Source organism: Eretmochelys imbricata, chromosome 11 (genome assembly GCF_965152235.1).
Source record: "Eretmochelys imbricata isolate rEreImb1 chromosome 11, rEreImb1.hap1, whole genome shotgun sequence".
NCBI classification, from domain to species: Eukaryota; Metazoa; Chordata; order Testudines; family Cheloniidae; genus Eretmochelys; species Eretmochelys imbricata.
In genome coordinates, this window is record NC_135582.1 from 76901143 (window position 1) to 76921627 (window position 20485).

The following is a 20485-nucleotide window of genomic DNA, read 5'->3' on the forward strand; positions in this document are numbered from 1 at the left end:
CGGCACTGAGGGGCCACAGAGATGTGGTGACCTTGATCATAATTCAACCCTGACATTGCACCAACCCTGGAGATGTTGGGTGGGTCACTGACATGTAAAATCACTGGGGCCGGGGGCTGATTTGCTCTTAGGGAGCTCCTCAGAGAGCCCTCACCTATGGGCAGCACATGACCTGCCCGTTGCAGGACCCTAGCCCTGGGCCTCTCCCATTCTGCCCAAGTCCCCGCCCCCCTCCCTGCCGGTGCACCCCCACCATAGCCACTGGCCCCCCAGTCCCAGGCCACCCCAGCCACTCCCAGCCCCGGAGCACCACCCTGAGTCCTGGCCATAGGCCGGTGCTTGTACCGGCCCCAGCTGCCCCAAGTCCCAGCCACATGCTGGCTGCCCCTGCCCAAGTCCCAGCGGAAAAGAGGGAACTGGAAGCAGGCAGCTGGGGGCTGGGGGCAGAGCATGGGCTGGGCTGGGCAGGCTGGGCTGTTTGGGGAGGCTGAGCCTCCCTGGCCTGTGATACCTACTGCCCATGCCCTCACCCAAGACAGGTGTGGCTGGGAGATGGCGCTGCTTTCTCCTACAGCAATAAGGGGCCATTCCTACCATGCTCAGAGGCATTGCTTGCACTCACTTGCTCTCCTTAATACCTCCTTTCTTATTTATTTATTTATTTATATTACAGTAACACCTAAATGGCCCAACCAAGATGCGGGCCCCATTGTGCTGTGCCCTGGACACACCACTAGTGAGGAACCATCCTTGCCCTGGAGAGTTTACAGATTTAAAATTTTTATTAAGATGATGTTTTTTAAAAAAGTGAACGGTACAGAATTTAAGCACAGACGTTTCAGGTTATCAGGGAATAACGTACAGATTATCAAGGGGTCCGAAGTTCGGTTTAAGATCGGGTGGCTAAGGAATACATAATCTGCAATATCCCCGATTGGGGGTAAAAGGTTAACGGGTCAAAGGACAGACATTGAGGTATGAGGGTATGTTGTTCATATAATGGCTATGTTCAGGTGTGGAGTACAGTGAGTGAATGCGATGATGAGGATGGATTGACCCTCATTTGGAGAGATTTAACGTTCAGTGAGTTTATGGCTCCAGTTCATATGGTCCAACGGACAAAGTCTCTCGGTCCCTCTCTCATCGTTGATGCACCATGTCGCTCCAGCTCATGCCTCCTGGCACTGTCGGTGGCCGGTGATGTGTTCAGTGTAGATGTCCTATGGCAATCTAAATTACACCAGACATCTCCACAGGTGCAGCCATGGTGTGAGTGTGGTATGGACCGGCTGCTGGCCCAGTGACATCTGACCCTGCTCAGAGCCAGGCAGGCGAGACCTGTGGGGGAAATCCCTTCCCTTCTGGTGCTTGTTACCTCCTCCCCACTGCCCTGTGTCGCTGTCACCACGTCCCGCTCACTCACCATCTGGTTTGTTATTTCTCCTGTTCCCCAGACCCAGCTACGATGATGGGGAAGGTTCCCTTGTTCTCTCCCGGCTCCACAGTGAGCTCCGCTCTGCCCAGCTACATCGCTCTCTGCCTCGCTCTACAGGTTCACAGTCTGGTGTCAGGTAGGAGCTCTCGGCTCCTCGCTGGGTTTGCTGATGTTCTGTTGCTGGTCATCACCATCCACCTCGCTTCACTGCCTTGTCTCGTAAACCACGTCTGCTTTTTGCAGGGCCAGCCCTAGACCAAATGGTGCCCTCGGCGAGGAGCGTTTCTTTGGTGCCCCCCCCTTCCATTTGTTAAATTTTTGAATACTTTTCTTTTATTGTATTTGTAGCCCATTTCATGGCTTTGATGCACGATTTGCATGCATGATTTATCCCTGTCATATAAGACAATAAATGTGCATGCTAGGATCTGTACATCTGTATCTATTCATGCCTATATAAGCAAAAAAAAAAAAGTTTCCTCAAAGAAAATTTTTAATTGTAGGAATAACTGGAATGTACTAACATCTATACTTGAAACATTTCACTTCAAACATTCTGTTTTCCCTTTTGTCACTAACAGACACAGGACCCCAAGCCTGGCACCCCCCAAGCCTGGCGCCCACCAATCCTGGCACTCCAGGTGGTTGGCAGGGTCGCCTGCCCCTAAATCCAGCCCTGGTCTTTTGCTCTTTACACAACGACCATAAACCGCAGAGCACAGCTGGGTCCTAGTGATGGTGTTTATCTATACACACGCTGCTGCTCTGACTGGAGGCTTCTAAGACATAGAACATGGTGAGCGCCGTTATTGGGCTCACAAACTATTTAAAGGGACACTACACAATTCCGCTACACTACACCGCTGGACCATGTAAGTCACAGATCAGACTCTTCAGCCACAAACAAATCATGACTTCCCAACTCTCCAGTTATGAAATTAAAACCCACAAGTCATTCACACTGCACTAGGCACAGCCGTCTAGGGGTGAGAAGTGAGACCTTCTTCATTCTGTGCCCTCAGTGAAAGTCTTATCGTATCCCATGGCACCCCCGGGGTTGTCCCCACAGCTACACAGACATTTTGATTCCCTCCTGCTGTGATTTCCATTCTGCTAATTTAACCAGCTCTCTTTGTTGCTCTGGATGCTGAGTCTCTGCCCAGAGACCCCCCCTTTCTGTTCAGTTCCACAATGGCTGGTTCTCTGCCCCCTGCACTTTTCTATCTGCCTCCTTCTCCCTCTTCATTATCTGACTTCTGACTTTACCTGCACAGTGGCAATGATCTCTTTTCACATCCTGCTGGCCCTTACACCATCCTTACAGCAGTCAGGGAGGGCACTGCACTGGAGCAGCATGAAAAGTCCTTGGTGTGTCAGAGAACCAGCCCCCCCCCCCCCCCCATTACCCATTATACCCAAGGTGCTTGTGAGAAGTGTTCAGCCCTATTCAGCGATGATAGGGACAGTGTATAACATTCACCTGTGAACTCTGGGTGACAGATATGGCAACCACATGCCATATTTGGGGACTATCAAATTAACATCATGAATATTCTGTCTATTTTGCACCCTCTCCATAGATAGTATCTGTGATGGGTTCGGTCACAGAGACCCCCTTGAGACTGTCACTTGATGCTCTGGGGTACCACAGAGAACAACCCTCCTGCCAGAACGGGTGCCCCTCCACTCTTGTCTTGCTGAGCCAGACACTCCAATTCAGCTCCAGCCCAGACTCAGAGGTTGGGCCACGCCCCTCTGCAGTTCACAGAAACTGAGATTCACTCAGCCGTGGGGCTTTTCAGTGAACAGGGACTTTCCCAGCGCCCAGTGTTCAGCCTTTCTGGGAGCCTGAACCCCAAATAAATCCGTTTTACTCTGTATAAAGCTTATACAGGGTAAACTCATAAAATGTTCGCCCTCTATATCACTGAAAGAGAGACGTGCACAACTGTTTTTTCCCCAGGTAACAATTACTTGCACTGGGTTTATTAATAAACAAAAGCGATTTTATTAAGTATAAAAAGTAGGATTTAAGTGGTTTTAAGTAATAACAGACAGAACAAAGTAAATCATAAAGCAAGATAAACCAAAACACGCACGGCTCAGCTTAATACACTAAGAAATCAGTTACAGATGATAACTTCTCACCCTCGATGTTATTTCAAGTAAAATGCTTCCCAGGTCAGTTGCCTTTTCTGACCTGGGTCCAGCCTGTTCTCTCCCACCCCTGTAGTTACAGTTCTTTTGTTTCCAGATGCTTTCAGGTATCTCCTTGGGGTGGGGAGGCCATCTCTTAAGCCAGATGAAGACCCTCATTGTTTACTTCCCCCGCCTTATATAGAATTTCCCTAAGGCGGGGAAACCCTTGTTTGGAATCCCACCCCCACTCTGGAAAAGTACCCGCTTCAAGATGGATTTCAGTATCAGGTGACATGGTCACATGTCTGTGTAAGACCCCAGTCTCCATTCTTCCTAGGTTGCCTGACCCATACACAGGAAGGCTTTAAGGTAAACAAGGCCATTTACAGCCAATTGTCCTGTCAATGGGAGTCACCAAGTCCTGATGCCCCATTGACGGCCCTCAGCTGGTATGACTACACCAGCAATACAGGTTCATACCTCATATTTCTATGAGAACGATACATGCATACAAATAGGGAAATCAAATTCAGCACATTATAACTTTGTCAATGATGTGTTACAAGAGACCTTTTGCATAAAGCACATTCCAGCTATGTCATTTTCAGATTCATAAGCCTATTTTCATAAAGCATACGGAGTGGAACTTCACAGTATCGATCTGTTCTATATGTATCTTTGTGGGCTCCGGATTGTAATCTACTCCGTGGGGGAGGGTCACCCCATCTCCTGCAGGATATACAAATGATGGGGCGTAATTTCTTGTGGGACAGATAACAGCTCCAGAGAAGTACCACCCCAGGCAGTTAAACTAGTTCACAGCAGGTTCCAGAAACCAAAGAGAATGAAGATTTTTGGTATGAAAAGCTGATGTAAACTAACCAGAAGCCTGGGATCTTGGGCTACAAACTGAGAGAAACCCTCAGAGAAAGATTTGACAGAGAGTCTGTCCCCATGTGCCAGATGAGAATCCTTTGCGATAAGTGTAAGATGTTTGATTGGTTTGTGGTAACTTTTCTCTCTTGGGCTTTTGTCCATAAATGTTCCCTGCTTTGGAAAACCTGTTTGGTTACTGGTAACCTCTGGCACACACTGTTCAAAGCCCTGGGATGGAAAGCAAAGCACAGGTGCTGGACTTTGGTCAGACCTGGTGGGAAAACCACAGTGAATTGCAAGGAAGCTTTGAGCAGGGGGTTGGACTAGATGACCTCCTGAGGTCCCTTCCAATCCTGATATTCTATGATTCTATGATTCTATGAAGCTGCAAGCCTTAAACCCCAGTGGAGAGAGAGGGCCATGGGTCCCTGCCCAGAGAGAGGTGACAGCTGGAGGCCTGAGACCTAAGGGACAATCCTTAAGCAGACCCCAGAGGGAGTCAAAGATGCAGCTACCCCAAGCATGTGACTCTCTGCACTTATAGACATGCCTAGGGCACTGCATGGAGACGGGGTGTTCACTTCTAATGCAGGACGCTCTTTTATTTTGTCTTACTGCTGAATTAATGCCACCCTCAGCCCCCTGTCAATTTAATTTCTATTTTCATTGCATTTTTCTCAGCACAGTTCACAGTAACTGGACCTGCCCATCCAATCACCGCTTCCTTAGGTGGGGAGGCCTTCCTGCCCTGCCACCTTTCCCCCAGGATGGATGCTCAGAGCATGGAGGTGAGATGGTTCAGGTCCCAGTACTCTGCAGTTGTGCATCTGTACCATGATGGGCAGGATCAGTATGGTGAGCAGATGCCAGAATATCAAGGAAGGACTGAGCTCTTAAAAGACCACATCACCGATGGGAGTGTTTCCCTGAGAATACGCGATATCCAACCCTCCGACGATGGACAGTACAAGTGTTTTTTTCAGTCTAGAGTGGCTTATGAAGAAGCTTTGTTGGAACTACAGGTGGCAGGTCAGTAACTTGTTGTGATACTTGGATGTCTTCAGTAGGGTAATGAGTGGATCAAAGATTCATTGTGAGATGACACCTGATTGATCTCATTACAGTGGGGCAGCAGCTCTGCTCTGGTTAAGGTTTATTCTAGTTGACTGTTTTTTCTAAGGGCTCTGAAATCCACACAAGTACTCAGATTGTCTCGAAGAGTGTTGTGGCTCTTGGGAGTCTGGGGTAGCATTAATGGGTTACATTTACAGGGTTAATCAAATACACAAACACGCCTAAAAAGTTGGATGATATGAATATGTTGTGTTTATTACAACTCTCTTGTGCACCCCTGGGGCCAAACAATAGCTGATCCTCCTCACGCTAATGTCTGGCCTCCTGTCTGGCACCCACAGGGTAACCGTGGTTGATATTCAGGGTCCTGTAGCCCACCGCCTGCCACTGGGGCTTGGCTGCCCCTGGGTGCACCCACTAATTTTTCTCCAGGGGGGCTCCAGCCCCACAGCACCCACGGAGTCGGCGCCTCCACCCCTGTCCTCTCCCTCTCTCCACCCTGCTCCCTCTGGAACACCCAGCCCTTCCTCTGCCTGAGGCAGGTGTTAAAGGGGCTTCTCTAAGCCCAAGGGGATTACAAATATGTTTCTAAAATTACCTTTGCAAGTGAAAGTAGTGGAAGAGTTTAGCCTCCCTGCCCATCAGTTAAACTGTGCACAGCTGCTTCCAGTGGTTCTTATTCAACCCTTCACACCTGCCGCGAAGTGTCTGTGGCGAGAGGCACGGTCTGTGTTCATCAACGGGAAAGCCAGTCCCTTGCCCCTGCTCAGGAGCTGGCAGGATTATGGGGCCGCTCACCCAGCATCACTGGAGAATGTGAAGCAGGTGCACATATGCTAGAGGAGCAATAAGTGAGAGGCAGGGTTACCTGGTGGATAGAGCCGTCGACTGAGCATCAAGGGACAGGGTTCCAGTCTTGCCTTTGCTACTGAGCTGTGCAAGAATTTGGGCACGTCTCTGTGCCTCTGTTTCCTCGCTCGCCCTTTCTCCATCATGCCTGTTGAGACTGTAAACTCTTCAGCGCAGACTGTCTCCTACGATGTGTGCACCATGCCCAGCCCGCTGGGGACCCAGTCTCAGCTGGGACCTCTAATTGCTTCTGTAAGACAAACAAGACATGTGGGACCAGTGTGAATGGCACTGGAGGTGGCTCTTGTCAGCAGGGTTCGGTCACTGAGGCACTCCCCTGGGCAGTTGCCCGGCTCCCACCCGGCCAAGGCATGGGGAGGCTGGGACTTTGCAGCTGGCTGGTGAGTTCCTGACTCACCTTCCTCAGGGTGGGCTATTGCTTAAGGGCTGCAGGTCGGAGAGGGGTTTTTCGGAGTGGCCACCGGAGTGGCTGCACACACTTAGGCCACCAAAACCATTATTGTGAGAACCCCTGCTAGCCCGTGCTTTTCTGGTGAAGACTCCCGAGCGGAAATGGTACCAGACACCCATCCCTTCTTTGTCTCTCCTGGGCGGGTGTTTTCCCTCTCTAGGATGGTCTGTATGCAATTTCCAAGCAACCTAAGGGCCTCTCTGCCCACAGACTGACCCCGCAATCAAGAAATCCATTTGAATTCACAAGACACGTGCTTCAAATTAAGATCATTTTATTTCAGTTTAGCTCATCAGTAATAAAAAATCCCCAGTGTGACCTTATCTAGTGTTTGCGACAGCCCCCATCTCTCCCCCGACCCAGCCCTGCCCCTTCCACCCGAGGCCTCATCCCCTCAGTGTCCAATGGAGCCCAGCTCACATTGTGGGCATGGCCCCTGCCCTGTGCCCCCAGCCCCCTTCCATTGTAGCCACTGGTCCCTGCCCCAGGTTTGCGCCCGTCCTCCCCCCCGGCCCCGAGAACCAGGAGGCCAGGCAGTGCAGCTCCAGCCTTTCCAAGCTGGAGTGCCAATGTAATGGCAAAAACAGCAGCCAGCAAATTTTCCTACCCCTGGTGCTCCGGGGCTGGGAGGGCTGGAGTAGGAAAATTTTCTGGCTGTTGTTTTTGCCATTACACTGGGCAGTGTGGCCACAGCCCTCCTGGCCCCAAAGCACCAGGCTGTCGACCAGTACATTGGGAGGGACGAAGGGACCAGCCCTCCCGGCCACGGAGCACCACGCGGCCCTGGAGTGTGGGGAGGCCAGACAGCGTGGCCGCAGCCCTCCTGGCCCCAAAGCACTGGGCTGTTGGGCAGCAAGGCCCCTGCCTTCCCGGCCCCGGTGTGCCAGGACTCCGAAGCCGGGCAGAGCAGCCCCAGCCCCCCTGGCCCCAGAGCATCAGGAGGCTGGCAGCCCCGGAAGAGCCGGACACCTGCAGAGTGAGAAGCAGGACGGAGAGAAGGGGCGGAGTGTGGATGGGCCACATCCTGGCTGTTTGGGAAGGCTCAGCTTTCCCTGCCGCCCATGGTTTGTGTTTCTGTTTTGGTGAGTGTATTTCCTGGCTCTGAGAGGTATCAGTTTTCTGCTACCCATTTCAGCATTCTGGAAGGATACAAGGCCCTGCCAAGGCAACCTGAATTCCCCTATAATAAAGTTTTTTATTAGTGAATTATTTAAGGCTTGTTTACACATACACATACACTGGTTTCAATGAACTAGTGAAGAGTTTTTCAAACGGGGTCCGTGGACCCCCAGGTACTCCAGGGAGTGCACTGACCCCGCTGATCAACTCCTTCCCCTTCCTCCCTCAACACCGCCTCCTCCCTCCCAGTGCTTCCTGTGTGCTGGGGAACAGCTGTTCAGCGGTGTGCAGCAGGGGCTGGGAGGGAGGGGAAGGAGCAGAGATGGGGTGTGCTCAGGGGAGGGGATAGAAAGAGGTGGGGAAGAGGAGGGGCAGGGGTGGAGCAGGGGCAGGAAGAGGTGGGGCGAGGATGGGGTCTTGGGGGAAGGGGTGGAGTGAGAGCAGGGCCTGGTGCTGAGTGGGTTGGGCGAGGGGGTTTGCTGAAAATTTGAAATCAAAATGGGGGTCCTTAGGTTGCTAAAATTTGAGAACTGCTGAACTAGTGGAAACATCCAGGTGGAACCTCTGAAACGAGTTTGGAAATGGCTTATATTGATTTCGTTTTAGTCTTGATTTAAGGGATTTGCACTTGATTAACTAAACCAGGTTAACTAAACTGGAGAAAGTTTGTGCATAGAACAGCACTGACATTAACATTAATTCTACTCTATATCAAATAGGAATCTGGCCAAATTAGGTGACCAGCTGCACTCGTGGACTCACATTCAATTATTAGTTTGATAGGAAATGGCTTTTGATAACAGTGTAATAAAGCTTTTGGCTCATTACTGGGTTATCACAAATTTATTTATTTCTTCTGTAGGTTTGGGCTCCAATCCTGACATCTCTGTAGAGGGACATCAGGATGGAGGGATCCAGGTGGTGTGTCGATCATCTGGATGGTACCCAGAGCCTGAGGCTCAGTGGAGAGATCTCCAGGGGAAGCTCTTTCCATCAGCCTCTGAAAAAATATCCCAAGAGGCCGGTGGCCTGTTTCAGACAGAGATTGCCATTGTTCTAACAGAAGAGTCCAACCATAAAGTGTCCTGCTGTGTCAGGAACCCCCGACTCGACCAGGAGAGAGAGTCAGCGATTTCCATAGCAGGTCAGTGCCCGTCCGTGCCGCACATGGATGGACTGAGATGCCACAGACATGGGCAGAAAGTATTTATCATTGTGTCTCCTATTTATTGGCCTGGATCTTCAACATGTTGAGCACTTCTTGGAAACTTTTGAATAAGCTTAGTTCTCTTTGGATATGTCTACACGGCAATTCAAAACCCATGGCTGGCCCATGCCAGCTGACTCAGGCTTGTGGAGCTTGGGCTAAGGGGCTGTTAAATTGCAGTGTAGACATTTGGGCTTGGGCTAGAGACTGAGCTCTAGGGCCCTGCAAGGTGGAAGTGGTGCCTGCTGCCTTAGGGAGCAGCCCCTCTCTGTTTTGCGTTCTTGGGTGTTAAGATTCTGGATTCTAAAAACCAAAACATTGTGTTACGCTGCAAGCTTCAAGCAAGAGTATTTAGGTTTGTATGTGACTTCTCTCTCTGTGCTGGAACATCACAGTTCTCAAGGGGGTGATGAAGAGAATTCTTATTTAAAAACAAAAAGTCTCCAGAACCGAGCTTGGCAGTTACAGCCTAACTTCAGTACCAGACAAATTGGTTGATACTATAGTAAAGAACAGAATTACCAGACACATAGGTGAACATGATTTGTCGGGGGAAAAGTCAACGTGGCATTTGTAGAAGGAAATCATGCTTCATTAGTCTATTAGAATTTTTTGAAGGGGGTCAACAAACATGTGGAGAAGGGTGATCCAGTACATGCAGGGTACCTTGACTTTCAGAAAGCCTTTGGCAAGGCCCCTCACCAAAGGCTCTTAAGCAGAGTAAGCTGTTATGGAATAAGAGGGAAGGTGCTTTCATGGATCAGTACCTGCTTAAAAGACAGGACACAAAGTGTAGGAATAGATGGTCAGTTTTCAGAAAGAAGAGAGGTAAATCGTGATGTCCTTCAGGAATCTGTACTGGGACCAGTGTTGTTCAACATACTTATAAAAGGTCTGAAAAAGAGGTAAACAATGAGATGGTAAAACTTGCAGATGATACAAAATTACTCAAGATAGTTAAGTCCAAAACAGACTATGAAGAATTATGAAGGGATCTCAAAAAACTGGGGAACAAAGTGGCAGATGAAATTCAATGTGGATAAATGCAAAGTGATGCACATTGATAAACATAATCCCAACTAGACATATACAATGATCAGGTCTTACTTACCTGTTTCTACTCAAGAAAGAGATCTTGGAGTCATTGCGGATAGTTCTCTGAAAACATCCACTCAATGTGCAGTGGTATTAACAAAAGCTAACAGAATGTTAGGAACTATTAGAAAGGGGGTAGATCATAAAACAGTAAATATCATAATAAATATATATAAACCCATGGTACGCCCACATCTTGAATACTGTAGGCAGTTCTGGTTGCCCCATCTCAAAAAAGCTATATTAGAAATGGAAAGGTGCAGAGAATGGCAACAAAAATGTTTAAGGGCCTGGAACAGCTTCACTCTGAGGAGAAATTAAAATGACTGGGACTTTTCAGCTTGGGAAAGAGACAGCTAAGGGAGGATAGGGCAGAGGTCTATAAAATTGTGACGGGTGTGGAGAAAGTGAACAAGGAAGTGTTACTTACCCCTTCACATAATACAAGAACCAAGGAATGAAACAAATAGGCAGCAGGTTTAAAGCAAACAAAAAGAAATATTTCTTCACACAACGCACAGTCAACCTGTGGAGCTCATTGCCATCTAGTGAAGGCCAAAAGTATAACTGGGTTCAGAAAAGAAGCAGGTGTGTTCATGGAGGACGGGTCCACCAATGGCTATTAGCCAAGATGGGCAGGGATGTGGCCCCATGCTCTGGGTGTCCTTAAACCTCTGACTGCCAGAAGCTGGGTGTGGGTGACAGGGGATGGATCACGTGATTATTGCCCTGTTCTGTTCATACCCTCTGCAGCATCTGGCTTTGGCCACTGTCAGAAGACAGGATACTGGGCTACATGGAACATTTGTTTGACCCAGTCTGGCTGTTCTAATATTCTTGTGTACATATTTGTTCCCAAGTCAATAACACTTTCTCTTGCAGAGCTGTTTTTCCCAAGAGTCGATGCCTGGACTGTGGTTCTGGGGGTGATCCTGGCTCTCCTGGTGGTTCTCATTGCCCTGGCCGGGTACTGCTTTGTGAAGGCAACACAGAGAGAAAGGTAAAGTGACAAGAGGGGAGAAAATAAATAAATGAATTTATTTATAGTATATCAGAACCCCGCAGAAGGGGAAATTGATTTTATGTGCTTTGGCCTGTGAAAAACCATAGGGAGCCCCAGGATAGAAATGAGGGTGTTGTGCATGCAAGTCACCGTATGCTAGAAGACGGTGCTCTGGAGATGACATCACTGCAACACCCCTGTGGACTAGCCCTGACTTACCTCAGGGGCTGCTTTGGCACCAGAGCAGCCCAGGATCCGGCGGATGCCAGGAATGTTAAAAGTCACAGTGACGTTGCAGGCTGTATGATTTTATGAAAATATGCTAATGAGTATGAATATAACGTAACTGAAATATGCCTCATGCAAAAGGTCTCTTGTAAGGTATCATTCCAAAGCTTATAATCTACTGAGTGTGGTCATCCTATTTGTATAAATGTATCACTCTTGTATCTGAAACTAGAAATATGAAATATAACTCTGAGGGCCGATTGTAATTATGCGAAGTGTGGGCCATTAATGATGGTTTGGAATCTTGATGGCTCCCATCAACCAGGACAATTGACGGTGGATGGCTGTTTGCAGGCAGGCCTTCCTGTGAGCCAGGCTGGGAGCAATGAAGGCTTGGGGGGGTCTCACAGTGACATGTGACCATGTCACCTGGTACTGGACTCCATCTTAAACTTGGTGCTTTTCCATTTAGAAGTGGGGGTGGGGACCCAGAGAGACAAAAGATTCCCACCTTATGCCAACGCCATATAAGGGGGTAGAACAGAACACAGGGGGCGGCCATCATGAGAAATCCCCTCACTACCACCTGAGCTGGAACAAGGGCTGAACCAGGGGAAAGGATTGTGCCCAGACTGGGAAGGCGGCCAGTCTGTGAAATAAACTTATTGAAACATCTCGGAGGGTGAGATTTTATCTGTATTCAGTTTTATTACTGTACTAGGCTTAGATTTGCATGTTTTATTTTATTTTGCTTGGTAATTCACTTTTTTCTGTCTGTTATTACTTGGAACCACTTAAATCCTACTTTCTATATTTAATAAAATCACATTTTACTTATTAATTAACCCAGAGTATTTATTAATACCTGGGGGGGGGGCAAACAGCTGTGCATATCTCTCTATCCGTGCTATAGAGGGCGAACAATTTATGAGTTTACCCTGTGTAAGCTTTATACAGGGTAAACCGGATTTATTTGGGGTTTGGACCCCATTGGGAGTTGGGCATCTGAGTGTTAAAGACAGGAAGACTTCCTAAGTTGCTTTCAGATAAGCCTGCAGCTTTGGGGCATGTGGCTCAGACCCTGGGTCTGTGTTGGAGCAGACTGGCGTGTCTGGCTCCACAGGACAGGGTGCTGGAGTCCCAAGCTGGCAGGGTAAGCAGGGGCAGACATATTCTTGGCACATCAGTTGGCAGCCCCAGGGGGTTTCTGTGATACAACCCGTCACGGTCACCTTAGCTCTTCCGCGCACCGATGCTGCAGGTTCTGAGCACAGAATCTCACGGTGAAAATTTAGATCATGGAGCAAAATTATGTGGCTTTTTTTCAACTAGAAGGTTGCATACTTCATTGCTTACGTAGGCTGAGCCCCTCACTCCGCACTCTGGTCAGAACCCTGTAGATTTTGCCGAAAATCAGATTCCTGAAATTCCTCTCTAGTGGCTACTTGCAGCTGGTTTGCAAACTTAGGCATCACTGTCCAATTTATGAAGTCATAACTGGACAGCAATGCCTGCTGGCATACAATTCCCATGTGCAGGGAGGAGCAAGTGTCAATCTTCCTGCCCATTTAATCCATCCTTTTGGAGAATTTGTCCTTCAGAATGGACCTAAACCTGCCCTGCTGGGCTCTATCATTCACAGCAGTCATGACGAGGGAGTTTATGCCAAGTGAGAGAAGAAGCCCTTTCTGTGCACTTTCATAGAATCATAGAACTGGAGGGGACCTCGAGAGGTCATCAAGTCCAGTCCCTGCACTCATGGCAGGACCAGCACCATCTAGAACATCCCTGACAGGTGTTTGTCTAACCTGCTCTTAAAAATCTCCAGTGATGGAGACTCCACAACCTCCCGAGGCAATTTATTCCCGTGCTCAACCACCCTGGCAGGTAGGAAGTTCTTCCTAATGTCCAACCTAGACCTCCCTGGCTGCTATTTAAGTCCATTGATTCTTGTCCTATCATCAGAGGTTAAGGAGACCAATTTTTCTCTCTCCTGCTTGTAACAACCTTTTAGGCATTTGAAAACTGTTATCATGTCCCCTCTCAGTCTTCTCTTTTCCAGACTAAACAAACTCAGTTCTTTCAATCTTCCCTCATAGGTCATGTTTTCCAGACCCCTAATCATCCTTGTTGCTCTTCTCTGAACTCTCTCCAATTTGTTCACATCTTTCCTGAAATGTGGCGCCCAGAGCTGGGCACAATACTCCAGTTAAGGCCGAATCAATGCAGTGTGGTGGGCAGCATGGAAGTCAGCAGGCTCCAGAAACCTTTGCAGACTACAGTAGTGCATCATTGATCGGGAGGGCTACGCTACCAGGAGCAGATGGCTGCAGGGCATCCGCTAACTGATGAACATTCATCGAAGGAACTCTGCCTGAATCCCTGGTGAAGCAGGGGACAAGAGGTCCTGATAGGCCTCGAAATACTCCATGGGTAAAGCTCACCAGTGCTGGAACCTGTGGTGGGCCTATATTTCCTACTGCTGATCTGACCAGCAATGTCACCTTTGCTTGAGCTAAGCAGTATGGCCTCCATCACCCAGGAAGGTCCCACAGATTCCGTGGAGGCCTCTGGTAAGGATAAGGCATTGTGGCCAGAGACCCCCATCTCGACCATGAGAGAAGCACCAGCCCTGATGCCTATAATGCTCCGTAAACAGTCCCCAATGCTGGTTTGGCGGTGGAGACCAGGAGAAGGAAGATCCCAACCTTGAAACTGAGAAGCCTTGGGATTCCAGGAATAAAGTCAGAGCCAGACCAGAGGGCGCAAGTAACTGGCCTGACTCATCTGTTACCCATAAAAGGCAGGGACCAGTGCTGATAGTGGAAGCAGCTCCGCCTGCACTGCGTATGCCAAGGCTGGAGGCAGTATCAGTCCCAAAGTCATCAGTTGTACTGGACTGGTTGACAGTGCCGAAGTCAAGGACGGTGAACGCTGTTGAGATCTTCCACACCAACCTCGATACTGTCCCTGATTCAACAGCCTGTTCAGCCAATGGGGCTATAGATGGCATAGCCCTGGACCAAAGGAGAGGTTGGGGTGAAAGGCAAAGGAGGTCGGTAGCTGCCTGGAATGCCACGGACATGGAGACAGTCAGTGCCACCGTCATCCTCTTTGGTACCAGACTCCACAGATGCCCTGGGGCCGGAACCAGAGCCCATAATACCAGGTCTCTCATCTCTCCGCATGGTACCAGGGAAAGGTTAGAGGCACCCATGCCATATCGCACACGAGCACCAGCCATGAGCAAAGTGAAAGAGTCTCCTGGAGTCTCAGTTGGTCTTATGAGATCCTTTCCTTGGTGCATGCAATGGGGAACAGCTCCCCCGTTTCGTGAGAGAGGCACCTGCTCTGGACTGCGAAGCAACAGTGCTCTCAGAGCCCGAGGGCCACTTCCAATCAGACAAGGACCTCAAAACGAAAGCAGGTCACATAGCCTGTTCAAGCAGGTGCTGCTTTAGGCAAAGGTCTCGAGCCACTTGAGTCCATTTCATGACTGAGCAACGCTTCTTTAACGTGGGCCTCACACAGGCACGGCAAGCACCATGTGTGAGGATCACTGCTGGGAACAAGAACGACAATGTTTGTCCCTGATGAGGGCATCACCGAGGAAAAACTTAACTAATACCACCATAGGCGCTGACTTCCCCGTTTCCCCTGTGTGCTCGAGCCCCCTCTACTCCCGGCCCTGACTCCACTCCACCCCTTCCATATGACCCTGCCCCACCCCATCTCTTCCCACCCTAGCCCCACCCCCCATTCCAACCCCTTACCCCAAGGCCCCACCCCAACTCTGCCTCCTCCCTCCCCTATTCCAACCGCTTCCCCAAGGCTCACTGAGCTGTCATTCTCAGGACAAGTCCTACCAAAATTTGAAAAGCTGGTTACAACATTCCGATTCTCCAGAAGAGTAGCTGATTTTAATGAGATGCATATTATTGTTAACAGCTCAGCCATATCGTTCTTAGGTCATTTCACAACTCTTGGGCATTTGCAACCTGGCAAGGATCTCCTCTGGTCTTGGTGACGTCAAGCTCTTTCATAATCAGTCTGTTCTATTATCTCTGCTTCACACCTCAATCCCTGATGTTTATTTCTTGAACAGAGCAGCTCCAGGGCTGGTCTCTTCCCACCACACTCAGTATGGTAAAAACTGTTGCAAAGAAATCAGTCTCTCGGCATTGTCATTACCCTCCTCAATTGTTCCCTTTATTTGTTTTATATTTTTTGCTATTCCCTCTTCTAATTCCATTTTAAACCCCTAATTCCTATCATTCGCTTCACCCAATGTACTTAATGTGGCTTTCTACTGGCTTCACAGGGTTAATACTTTTCATTTGCTGAAGGATCCCTCTTTAGCTCTAACAACCTCTTGCTCCTGACCAGGTGGCCAGATGAGGTTACTGTACTGTATTTCTTCCTTTCCTTTTCCTTTGCTGCCCGGGAGGCTTCCTTGCTTTAAGGTCTTTTTCACTCACTTCCCTTCTGCAAGGTAATGTGACACTGACTCATTTCTCTCTGTTTTATTTTCAGACAAACTCCAGGCTGAGCTCAGTAAGTTCCATTCCCCCCAGTACGACCCTTGTGTGACATTGTCTCCTGCTCAGTGTGTCTGTGTCCAGGGGCGTTCTTACCCCTCTGTCTGTGTTTGGTTGCAGAGTGGAGAAGCGCCCGGCTCTACACAGGTACTGTACATACCGCTGGCATTGTATCCATGGTGAGACCCACCTTCCCCTGGGAGCTCTCTGCTCCTTTCCCTGCACAGAGCATTTCCCTGTGACATTCAGTCGGCTGGAAATAGCAATGTCACTGGGGGCAGACGAAACGCAGATTTATTGCTGAGCACAGGGACACACTCCCTTTGGGAAAGGGCTGATTAGTGATGAAATATGTCCCTTAGTGTCCCCTTCCCAGGGCCGTACCTGGGTTCTGCAGGGTGGGCATTCTTATCTGCCCATCACTGGCACTGAACGGCTCAGCTCTCTTCCCAACGGCAGGATTTCCATGCTCAGACCCAGCTCTACCCACAGTGTTCTTCTCATGTAACAGGAGCAGACAAGAGCTGTTCAGTGTCCCCCTGGCTCTGGGGTGAGGCAGGCCCTGTCCCCACTGCAAGGTCAGACAGGTTTTTACAACCAGCTTGTGACACTCCCCGACCCAGTTGCCACAAATTGTGCCCATACGGCAGCTTTTCTGCCTCACACCTGTGGCTGTGTGTGCGTGTTTTCAGCTGGCTCGCAGCCTGACCGTGTGTGTACTCGAGCAGTCTGGCAGCTCCAGCAGGGATGAGAGTCCAGGGGATGTGCACGCACGTTGTAGCCCCGGGAGCCCCGGGCTCCTCGCACGCCAGGGTATCCTAATGCACTGAGCCGGGGGCGGGGCAGGGCTGGATGAACTAAACTGATGGGAAAAGCTCCTTCCTCTCAGTTTCGAGCATCTTCGTGAAAGCGCTACGGCGGCGCAGCTGCATCGGTGCAGGACCTGCCCTTAGACTGTGAGTCACAAAAGCCAAGACATGAGGTGAGGAGATGCCTACGCTAGACAATAGGAGATGCGGATGAAAGTGGTATGTGCTAAGCCCTGCCTCTCTCGTGGAGACGGGCACCTATCTCTGCTCAGTGGTCCACAAAGGGATCCCCTTTCTTGGAGTCAGGCTGCTTAGCACGTACGGCAGATCTTGTGGGAATGAATTGGACGCCTTCCTCATGCCACACAAACCGGCCAGGGGTGGAGGAGCTGGCAATGACTTGTAGCCCCGTGGTTAAAGCCATCACCTGGGAGACCCTGCTTCAATTCCCCCTTCTGCCCAAGGCAGGGAAGGATTTGAACAGGGGCCTTCTAGCTCTCCGGGGAGGGCCCTAACTCCTGGGGTATAAGTTAGTCTGTTCTGAGACCTCCTCTCTCTGGAAGCTGTTCCACAACGGACTGAATAATTAAAGATCATTGGGCACAGGTGCCGACTTTCTTCTTTCTGGGTGGGTGCTCCACCCCCACCCCAAGGCCCTGCCCACACTCTGCCCCTTCCCCCAAGGCCCTGCCCTTGCTCCATCTCTTCCTGCCCCCGCTCTGCCCCACACCAGCACCTCCCGCCCACTGCCAAACAGCTGGGCCCACCAAACAGCTGATTGGAGGGTGGCTGATGGGCACCCACTGTTTTGTTTCTGAGGGTGCTCTAGCCCCGGAGCACCCACGGAGTCGGCACCTGTGATTGGGTCAGAGAGAGTAAGTATGCGGCTGACTCTACAGCTGGGGGGTTAGAGCACCCCCCCGGCGAGGGGGGAAGCCAGGGTCCCATCCCTGCACCAATGGACCTTTATTTATCCACCATGGAAAATCCTCAGCAGGGGAGAGTGCGGGAGCCCCCCACCTCAGCCTTGCCTAGTGGTCAAAGCGCTCTCCTGAGACTGGCAGAGCCCTGTTTCAGTTTAAGCTCCCCCTCTGCCCGAGGGGAGCAGGGACTGGGAGTCCCCCCCATCCTAGGGGAATGCTCTAGCCACTGGGTTAAAATGTATGAGGGAAGCCCTCCCCAACCAGCTGCTGCTTGGCCTCGCCTGAGGGACCCGGTCTGAGAGAGTGCCCCTGAGCTCGCCTACCAAACTAGGCTGGGATGGCTGGACCCCGATCTTCCCCCAGTCTGTGGATCACGCTGGGGCTCAGGCAGGGGAATAGGCGTCCACGCGCCTGGAGGGAGGCAGCCATGGTCATGGCTGGAGGGAGAAACACGGGCACCGAGGGAACTTTTACTGCACAAACTTCGACTGTGAGTGAGTTTTGGCAGCTACGGGGTCAGCAGGAGGTTTGTGCCTCACCGTGGAGCTGAAACCAGGGACTTAGGCCCCGAGCTCCTTTTGTGCCGCCCTAGGTGACTCCGGATCCCGTGGACTGTCCTGTTGACAGTCCCTGGGATCTGTGCCCTCAGTCATTCAGATCCAGGTGAAGATCCCCCTCTGCCCGTGTAGCAACCAGCACATCGGGGAACCGGCTTGAGTGGCCTCAGAGCCCCACAGCAGCTCCCACAGTACCTGCCCCTCCCGTTCCTTTGCTGCCCCCCAATGTCTGCCTCCTGCCCCAGCCCTGAGCACCTTCCTCTGCCCCCTGGCGCCTGCCGTCATGAGCAGTGGGCGAAGCTTCCCTTGGGGGAGGCTAGCCCCCCGTCTCACCTCTTCCACCCGCTGCCCTGCCCACACTCCACCCCCACTGGGCCCCAGGCCTCTCCCCCCACCTCCCTCCCCCACTTGGCCGTCACTCGATGCATCCCACCTCACCCCCTGCCCCCGTGAGACCCCCGCCCACCGCTCACCGCACCTCGTCCTCGGGATGGCGAGCGGTGGGCTGGGGGGTGAGGAGGGACGCAGTGAGGGGCAGGCGGGGGGGCTCATGGGGGGGGAGAGGAGGGAGGTGGTGGGCGGCAGGGACCTCGGGAGCGGAAAGGAGGGGAAGGGGGGGGGCTCCCTCACCTGGTGGCAACGGCTGTGCCAGGGGTGTTCTCCACCGCCCAGCCTGCCCTTCCCCCTCCCCTCACCCTTCCCCCTCCGCCCCCCGCCACTCCTCTGCCCCCATTACTTCCCTCCTCCCAGCCCCATGGCACCTGCCCCTCCTCTCTGCTCCCCTCGTGCAACCCACCCTCAGCCCCCTCAACACACCCTCCCCCCGTCTCCCCTCCGTTCCTGTCTCCCCTCCCCCCATGTCCTTCCCCTCTACCCGACCCCCTGGTACCTGCCCCTCCCCTCCCCCTTTGGTGCCCAGCCCTCCCCTTCCCCATCACCCTGGCGCCCACTCCTCCCTTCACCCTCTGCACCCTGGTACGTGCCCTCCCTGGTGCCTGCTCCATCCCTGGCCCCCACCCTTTCGTCCCCCTCTGATTCCCTGGTGTCTGCCTAGAGATCTCCCCCTTCCTTCCCTTCCACTCCTGCTCCCCACCCCCCTCCCCCTGCCCTGTCCCCCCAGCATTAGCTGAGCTCCTGACTCCCCTTAAGGGTGAGGAACCCCATATCACAGTGATTAATGGGCATGTGGGTGAATTGCCCTTTGATCCCAGTGACCAGCCCCTGCCCCCAGCACTGACTCTGATTCTCTCCCCAGTGGACGTGACTCTGGATCCAAACACGGCTCATCCCAACCTCATCCTGTCTGAGGATCAGAAAACTGTGACATACGATGATAGACGACAGGATCGACCTGACAATCCTGAGAGATTCAATACTTATCCGATTGTCCTGGGCACAAATGGATTCACAGGCGGGAGGTTTTACTGGGAGGTGGAGGTGGGAGACAAAATAAATTGGACTGTGGGGGTTTGTAGGGAATCTGTGATCAGGACAGGGAAGGTCAGACTCACTCCTGGGAATGGATACTGGGCTGTGTGGCTGAGGGATGGGAAATACGAGGCCTGCACCTCCCCCCCCAAGATCCCCCTCCCCACAGGCATCAGGCCCAGCCAGGTGGGGGTTTTCCTGGACTATGAAGCAGGCGAGGTCTCATTTTACAGTGTGACTGACAGGTCCCATCTCTTCACTTTCACTGACACCTTCTCCGGGACGCTCCGTCCTTATTTTTATGTTGGTTACAAAGAGGAGGGTAAAAACACGGCTCCCCTAATAATCTGTCCTGTCCCAGCTCAGGCCAAAGGGAATCTTTGTCCCTGAGAGTGACACCCGTGGCAGAGACTATCCCCTCCCAGCGCTGACCAGCCCCCAGCCCTGTTCCCATGGGGATGGTACAAAGGGTATCACCTGCCTGCCCCCTCCCTCAGTTCCCAGTCCCAGGCCTGTGAGCTGGGGGAGAGGAGGGGGCAGAGAAGGGGGTGCGGGGAGCAGGCTGCTGGGCTGTGGGGGTGCAGGGACAGATGGGGATGTGTGGATGCAATGTCAGCGGTGGATGCTGTGGCCAAGGGTGGGGTGGAGTGGGGAGGGGGCTGCAGCAGCAGGAAGAGAAGAGCCCAGATCATGAGAGAGACGCTGGGGAGGGGGTTGGGGGATGTAATGAGAG

At 51.5% G+C, this 20485-nt stretch overlaps 1 pseudogene; it reads left to right on the forward strand.

The window, feature by feature from the left end:
• The first annotated feature begins 1465 nt into the window (after nt 1-1465).
• LOC144272074 (butyrophilin subfamily 1 member A1-like) lies at nt 1466-20142 on the forward strand (annotated as a pseudogene).
• Nucleotides 20143-20485: the final 343 nt, after the last annotated feature.